The sequence below is a fragment of the Cephus cinctus genome, unplaced genomic scaffold (assembly GCF_000341935.2).
Source record: "Cephus cinctus unplaced genomic scaffold, Ccin1 Ccin1_scaffold0709, whole genome shotgun sequence".
Classification (NCBI taxonomy): Eukaryota; Metazoa; Arthropoda; class Insecta; order Hymenoptera; family Cephidae; genus Cephus; species Cephus cinctus.
Window position 1 is genome coordinate 1,095,104 of NW_014333329.1, and position 8,444 is coordinate 1,103,547.

An 8,444-nucleotide genomic window follows, 5' to 3' on the forward strand; every position below is an offset into this window, starting at 1 on the left:
TGTGTGAGTATTTCAGACCAGTCTGATTGACAATTTTTTATTACTTTCTTTATTCTCTTGTGAAATGAATTTCTGGAATAAGTGATAACAGTTTATTTTTTTGCAAATTATAGTCGGAATAGCACATGTGTAGTTTTCATATATTCTCTTTGGCGCACGATGTTAAGATCTGCCACTTAACATATTTTATGGGGCTAGCGTTTATATATTATACTTTCAGTTTCCTACTTTTCCTCATTCGGAACTTGAAAGGGGTACTCTGATGTTTTTGATATGAGATGTTTGAAATTTTTTTTTCCCCTAAAACAACTTCGTAAAGTGCTTAACGTTTCCTTTCGATACTAAAATAGGTAGGTACATGATGATTTTTATTATTTTGAACCTTCCTACAGACAGAGATGTTATCCTTTTTTAATTGGCCGCTTTAAGGCACCCTGGTGTGATTTTGGGGAACTATTTACCCCTGGTGGTATTTCTTTGGTTCCCGTGGCATCTACGGGGTGCGAAGTAAGGGAGGATTTTGCCAATCGGCTCTTTGGCGGGTGGGTCGGTTCTGTCGGTGCAGCAGGGTGGTTTAGCGATTCAAACCGAATGGTTAGACAGTCACAGCGTAGTCAGACTACCCCACGAGAGATGTCGCCACTGTCGCGCACGCTGAATTCACCAAGGATTCAAGAATGCCTCTATGATGTTTGCAACTTTTCGAAATTTTCAAGACCGTTTAACCCTATTGTCCCTCTCTTTAATATTATCTCTGAAATTCATTTAAATTTACGTGTGAAATGACAAAAAATATATTTTTTCCATCATAATTTTTCAAAAAATAATTTCTTTGCTCAAATCGCTTTAAGTCATAAATATATCACCGTTATCTATACGACCGACATTAATATCACTTGTGTATCATACTATAACCAGTGAATTTTTCATACAAATAATTATGCTCAAAACCGTGAAATGGTAATGGTAGGTATATCATTTTTATTTAATTATTATTGATCATTTAAATTACAGCAATGTTTCGTATCGCGTTGGCATTCGGATTTTAAGGAGTGGTCACTATTGCGAATTGTCCTCGTTGAAACGAAGCCATTCGCCAAACGTATTTCTCGTAGGAAGTGGCTATAGTGAAGGAGGGAGCACTGCCGGCTAGAGGGATTATTGATTTCCGCAGAAAAGCACAGCTTCCCTCCAAACCCCGCCATTCAGCTACCCTCTGAACTCTCAACCGAGCAAGCCCAGAAAGCCTTCTTTTTGCTTAGCACCGGACGCTCGTGCTCGAAGCTCTTTCGCGAACTTTTCAACCCAAGGAATATCCACGTTCTCACGTAATTTTAAAAAATCGACGACGCTCGTTACGTAGTAACGAATATTTTCGTTTTGATAAAGACATTAATTTTCACTTTAACGATTAATAAATAAAACACGTGCGTGTGCACTGGCATGGCGATGCGGGTCATTATTATTTTTTAATTCGAATTCTATTTCTGCCTAATAAAACAGGCTACCGTTTCACGTCAATCGTTTTTCTAACGCATCCCGTATTTTATTACGGCCACTTATTTCCTATATAAAATTCAAAGAGCGTCTAATAAGCCCATAAAAATTCCTACGTCATAAAGATTAGTCCAGTGGCAATAACTACCAGCATATAAAAGGATATCGGCATATATCCACGGGAAAAACAATAATAAAAATGCCCGGTGTTTCATGGAGATTCGAGAATAGAATTATGAGCAAACAGTCTGCGTTCGGCTGACTATAGCAGACAGACAGGCAGCCATGAAATCCTCATGTTCAATATGAAATTTCAAAAGCCAAACGAGATCCTCCCTGACGAAACAATCGTAACGCAAGGGTCGCACAGGTGCGAATCATCGAGCCACAATTAAACCTGGTCCTGCGATCACGGTGCATTTTATAAGTTTAAGTCTTGCCCCCGGTACACGCGTGGAATCGGAGAATGTGTCGCTACAAGCGGCGACAGTAGTAAAGTAAAGTGGGGGTGTACCCACGCGTGCACGCTCCCGCCGGCATTTTATGTTTTGATGGCGCAATAAACCGTCGTAAAGCAGCAGTAAAACGCATCGAGTCACAAGTCCGCTCAGCTGATGTCGTTAAGTGGCCCGCCGTTTGCAGGACTGTCACTCCATCCCTCTCAGGCTACGTCACGTGTCACGTGCTGATATCAGCAACGTGCTACACGTACGATAATAACGGGTGACGAACTGTACGATTATTTTCTTTAAGGAGGTTAAACACGAAAACCCCAAAATTCTACCGTTTCATTCGATTACAATCGGCACACCGTCTATGTGATTGCGTATCATTACGCACATGCGCACTAGGTCTATATACGTATTCTGCCATTTTGTATTTGACAAAATATTGAAAATTTTTGGACATTTAAAAAAAATCTCATTACTGCATGCAGCGAATCTTATGCGGAATTATATGTTGAAATTTTTATTTGAAAATACCTGTAGGATTTTCGGCAGGATGAAAATGGTCCAGTTCTTCTCACTGTGACTGCCGGAAAGCCTTTGCACCGTTTGTATAGATTCGCGGTTAGAACACGTTGACGTCCAGGACGATGGCGAACTGTCATGGGATCAGTGCTTATCTGTGCCACGTCGGCGTCCAGCGACAGATCTTCTCGGGCACCCTAACGTCGCGCCACCCTGCCACCCTTCAATCGTCGTGTTTAACGTCGTATCTCGCGGAGCAAATCTTAGGGGGCGTTCACAGTTGGCGTCCACGAGCATTCGACTCATTGTAATGGTTGCGTTCATGAGATTCCCACGATTCGCACACTTTTCTATCACTCGACTTACTGCAGTGTTAAAAATAAATTTTCTAAAAATCTATATTGAAATTTACTTTCAGTTTACTTATACTGTAGTATAATTTTAAGTAGGCCAACTGTCACATAAAAAGCAATACAGTTTGGCCAACCATTCAGTCAACGTTGTAGCCCTTTTAGGAAGTTCGCAAGGCGCTGTGAGCATTTCGGAGGCGAATGCATACGTAGCGTACATAACATAGGTACTCGGATACTTGAGATTTGAAGCACATTGGCCATTGTGCCATGTGGTAACACGATTTTCGTGCCTCTCACTTCTATCTGAAGTTGTGCCGTAGCGAAGCAGGGATTTGCTGGACCCAAAGTGACACCGTAAAACTAGGATAAACGTCAATAAAGCCAGCGATTATCTATTATTAAAGTCCCTCCGTTGCTAGAAGATTTACGCAATACGGTATTCGCTCGGACGCGACCGGCAAATAAAGAAAATCGAATGAACGCTCTTAGTTACGATAGTGAATGTGGAACACCACTTATCCTCCAGGACCATTAAGCCTCTTACTTACGATTCGTAAAATGACCTGCAGGATCCTATCTCATAACACCGCCATAAAGATAATGAAAAATTCAAGTTAATACTTAATGCAATCGGAAAGAAGGATGTGCGGGTCCTTTTCGGATGCCGCCACTGCCGACTTCGTATGTGAAGATTTACGCCGGTTTAGAAAGTCGATTTTATCATTTTTCAATGAATGTCTTTTAGTTTATTCGTTGAGAAGGGGCAAGATAAAATTATACGAGGATAATTGAAAAAGATTGAAAATGGAGGTTTGTTTTTATATTTTCACAAATTATTCGTTGGTAAAGTACCAACTGTGCGAATTCCAGGGACTCGCAGGGTACGATGCAGGTTTCGCGTACTGTCAAAGAAACTCAGTGGGTAATGCAGAAACGTAGCGAAAATTCGCACGGACAGATTTCAGTGGTACAGGCTTGTTTATAATATAATTCAGTGGATTTTTATTATACGTGGGCTAGTTAGTTACTTCATTAAAGATTACAGACTGGGAAGATTATTTATGATAATTAACGATAATATCACATTAAAAAAGCATCTTGCTGTGATCAGAAATAATACCAGACAGTGTATCTTTATAATAAAACATGCAAGAGGCAAAACTGCCTACTGAAGTTCTCAAGACGGAACCATAAAACGTCAGGCGGAAAGTCGATCAAGTTTTTGATTTATTGCGAGCCACTTGTGCTTCAACGTGGTATTTCGCTACTTGAACATAAACAGCATATGTGAGTAAAATAGTCGTAAAACGTAACGCGGCGCCGTTCTCATTTTATCCCCCACCTCGTATTGCAATTCCAAAATTGCATCAGGAATAGATAACGACCAAATAAAACGCTGTTGATCCAACCACTCGCAAGAATTCACCACGATAAACCTAAGCTAACCATAAAGTTAGTGCATCGATTTCATATAAAGAATAAATTTTCAAAAATATAACATCAAATAAAATAATCGAATCGAATAATTAGACGAACAACAATTTTCAGCATGCAAAAAATTGTGACAATTTGTCAAAAAGAAATCATTTGAATGTCTTCCAAATCCTGGGACGATTGTCTGGACAAAGGCCCGAAAATCACCAGGAGGGTCGGATGAATCGCTGTTATCTCCCTGAAGATGGCGCACTAGGTGTCTTCTACCGATCTCCAGGGCGTCTCCCCTTGATAGCCAAACGATCCTGTACGTATCCCTAAGCACCGACCATTACTCTTTTTTCTTTGTCCGTTCTCACTCACTCCGCTCACCTTTTTCTCATCCTGCTCCTCCTTCTTCTCCTTCTCTTCTTTTCCCCTCCTAATCTCCCCCTCGATTCTCCGGAAAATTCTCAAGAGTCCTTCCAAGCTGCAGGGTTCAGCATTCCGAAGCCCCCTGACGTATCCACAGACTCCTATATGTCCTGTCCCGTCTTCCTTATCCCCTGCACATCTATTCACTGAGATCGAGTTAGGCTTTGTTAGCGCAGCCGCAATTTACACCCTGTGGTGCTTAGGCTAGTTACATACATACGTTGTCTAACTATGTGGTCCGTATGGTGTGTATATATGTATAATATATATATATGCACATACGGTCTACCTTCGGCCATGGTTAACTATACTTTACGAAGCGAAGAAGCAATCATTGAAGTAATTGGACGGTCTTCCGAGGAGTTCAAGCACGTTTTTCACGCTTGCCCCTTCACGGAAGCTACTTTCATTTCCACGACTGTCATAGTACCTAGTGCTACAGAACTTATGCGTATCGTTTGAACTTTGTTGAAATTTAGTCCTATCTGTAAAGCAAACGACCGACTTATTGGTTACAGCTATAAGTATATAGACGTAAATTACTTTGAAATTTATATACGGTGGAAATACGGTTTTTCAGCGATGGGTTCTTCACCGCGTCAGATAATCTGAAGAATGTGTTTGAGGAGTTCAGGTTGCTTGTAGTATTTTTAAAAATTTTATTTACTATCTAGACATTCCATATATGGTGTGTATGGAAGGTGTTGTTAAATCATTTTTTTTCTCTTTGCTATCTTTCCATCTTTCCATAAACGCTGTGGGTAACAATAGTGTTATGACGTGGAGATGTCTTTATCTTCTTCCATTTATGGGCAGCATTTATCTGTCGGTGGTACATGGTTATTTTAATTGTTGAATACTGCAGTTTGGTGTTTACGTTTAAAGACATGCTTGAGGACGCTAAAAAATTGTACAGAAGAAACGATAATTATGATTTTCAACGCAACGATACATAGCATTATGTTATTTTTGAATCTGCACCTCATTCATATTCCTACTTTTCGTCGCATCAAGAGACCAATCATGGCTCATAATTCAGAGGTGCTCCAGTTCCCTTCTAAAGATACATTCAAGAATTATACTTGTCGCATGAGCGTCGCTTAGTTCAGCAGCGTGGTAAATTCGACTTCAATAAACATTCCCATCAGTACTGAAAAAAATTATATTCACTGCCATGCTAAAAAATTTCTTTATCGTAGACTCTTCAATTTTCATAAATCTTTCAACGCTATACGCAATTCCATACAAACTCTGTACCGCATACACACTTGCATGTATTATTTGGATTGCCTTAATTGTGAACAACGTAATAATTAACTTTACAAGAATCCACGTAATATACTCAAAGGTGTATATTTTATTTGAAAATAATGACCAGCCCTAATATTTCGTAAAATTTCTCTAAACACTCTAGATACGGAAAGTACGCAGTCCTCAGAGAGCGATTCCGTGTCAAAAACAAATCGCGAGGAATCCGCTTCATTAGATATGAATGACATGTAAGCAATTCATCTTAGCGCATGGCGAGTATATGCGGTAGGTGACCAGGGAGATATACGTGCAAAGAATTTGCAGGATCCTGAACGATCCATCGATCAGAGAACAGCGAGTCACGTATGGATCGGCGGCCTCACTCTTAGCCGTCATGGGTGGCTATACGAGCTGCCATTAGTAACTGCATTCTATGGGGCATTGCACTCTGTAGTTGCGTGTTCTCCTTAGTGCACCATATCGAAGGACAGGCAGGTTAGGAAATCGACATTGACGATCGGAAAGGCTCATACGGGTAAGAGTACCAAGCAGCGTCCCTGACACGCTGCTTAATTAAAGTAAATGGTAATCGGGATTCTCGTTCGAAAGTCAGCCCTAAGGAACTGGTTGATTCTTTTACGAAGAAGAAAAAAAAAAATCGTGGGTAATAAAAAAAAAAGGAAAGGCGTAAATACGTGAGCATTCGAATAGTATGGAAATGATCAAAACTATTAAAGTAAACCGGGAACATTTCGTGGCTACGAAAACCACTTCGTAGATCTAATTCACCTTAACGAGAAAATCCGAAGTGATTTCGAGTGTAGCCAGCTGGTTTTTGAATTTCCTAACTAAAAGGGATCCTTAGATCACTGTCGTGAAACCGTATCTAACTTATAATGGAAACAATATCCTCTGCCTTATCCATGTGAATGAGTTATTTATTATGAGTCTAAAGCAGAAGAGGGCTTTCTGGTACGCGTAGGTTTTTCATTTGAGAGGGTTGGTATGCCCTTTTAAAGTCGGTATATGTACCTACACCCCTTCTCGCTGCACCAGCACATGATATGGATCATAGCGGGAGGACAACAAAGGAACGCGGACATTTTTCTTTTGTATACGAAGCCATATTGGATATCGTCTGACGGTCGGCCTCTCAAAAGACGCTGGTATACTTTCGAGCGGGTGGGGGGAGAGCACAGGGGTGGAACATTCATCTCCATAGACTAAGTTTTAGGGGGTTAGTTTGTACCTACCTTCCACATGCCAACCCACACCCTATTTTGGGTCTTATGTAGGGCCTACCTGAGGACCACGCCTGCCCCTTTTCTTTGGAACATGCTTTCGGCTCGTGAGTCTCTCGTAGAGGGAACAGGTACTTGGCAGAGGGTGTCAAATCGAGTTTTGGTTAAGAGAGAAAGCCCCATTATGTATATTCACCTAAAGGTATCCTGCTGAGACATTGACTCGACCTCGCTCATTATTTTGATAGGTCATAAATGCTTCTAATAATTACCTGTATTTTTTTTTCTGTCATTGTGGATGGAGCTCAGGACACTGCTGATAGAGGGATGAGGACTGACATTTATTTCTTAAAATGTCGACCTTATCGCGCTACTATTTTTATACCTGCAAAATAATGTAGGGCTTTGCTATAGCGACTAGAAATATTTTTAAAATATTGATGCGAACATTTGGAAACGTTAGTGATAGCTGCAATTTTTCATAGCAGTAAATATTAGTACGTGTAGATTTTAGTGCGTTTAAGAAATATGCCAGGTACTGATTCAATGCTTACGTAAGTTTCTATTTGTTCCAGGGGATGCTGGCGAGTAAAGTGGTGAGTATCTGAGGGAATAAAAGTAACGAATCTAATATATGCGTATATATTTACTGTCTAAGATTGGAGCAACCAGTATATGTATAGTCTATAGGCTGTTTAGTTAATAGTAAATTTTATCCGCTAGTTTGAAACGATGTCAAGTATATTAGTCAATGATGTATGGGACTTGACTTTATTTTGATATTATAACTTACAAAAGACGATTTTTGATCTTCGATTATTTCCACCTATATTTCAACCGTATTATCATATGTATCTGGATTCGATAAATCTTTCTACTAATGACAACTCTGAATATAAAAACTATCCGCCAAGGATAACAGACAAAAAATAAGTTTTAGAGAGAGATTCTTGTTTTGTGTCGTTAACGTAAACCGTGCTACCAATTATGTATGATACAATAAATCAAAGACGCAGCCGAATTTTGTTTAATTTCTACGATCGTGAACGTCACGAATTTTCCACAAGCACAAAACTTAACACTATCAAAATCTGTGAATATTTTCAAAAATCACCAAGTGCCGCATAGAAGTACGTGTTTACGATAGTTCGCCCGTCACAGAAACCGCTGGTATCGGTAGGGTCGAAATTTTCCCGCCCCTATCCTACCACCCTTAGCGACAAAAGTGTTAGAACCACCCTCCACTGCTCTTTCCTCCTGAATACCCCCCCCCCCCCCCCCCC

General features: G+C 40.2%; 1 long non-coding RNA gene across 1 annotated transcript; it reads right to left on the reverse strand.

Moving 5' to 3' along the window:
- Window positions 1-5,406: 5,406 nt before the first annotated feature.
- On the reverse strand, window positions 5,407-7,770 carry LOC112494721. Its single transcript, XR_003060468.1, has 4 exons — window positions 7,716-7,770; window positions 7,434-7,546; window positions 5,651-5,819; window positions 5,407-5,569 (listed from the first exon to the last, which is right to left on the reverse strand). It is a non-coding gene; the product is annotated as an uncharacterized LOC112494721 (long non-coding RNA).
- Between the last annotated feature and the right edge of the window lie 674 nt (window positions 7,771-8,444).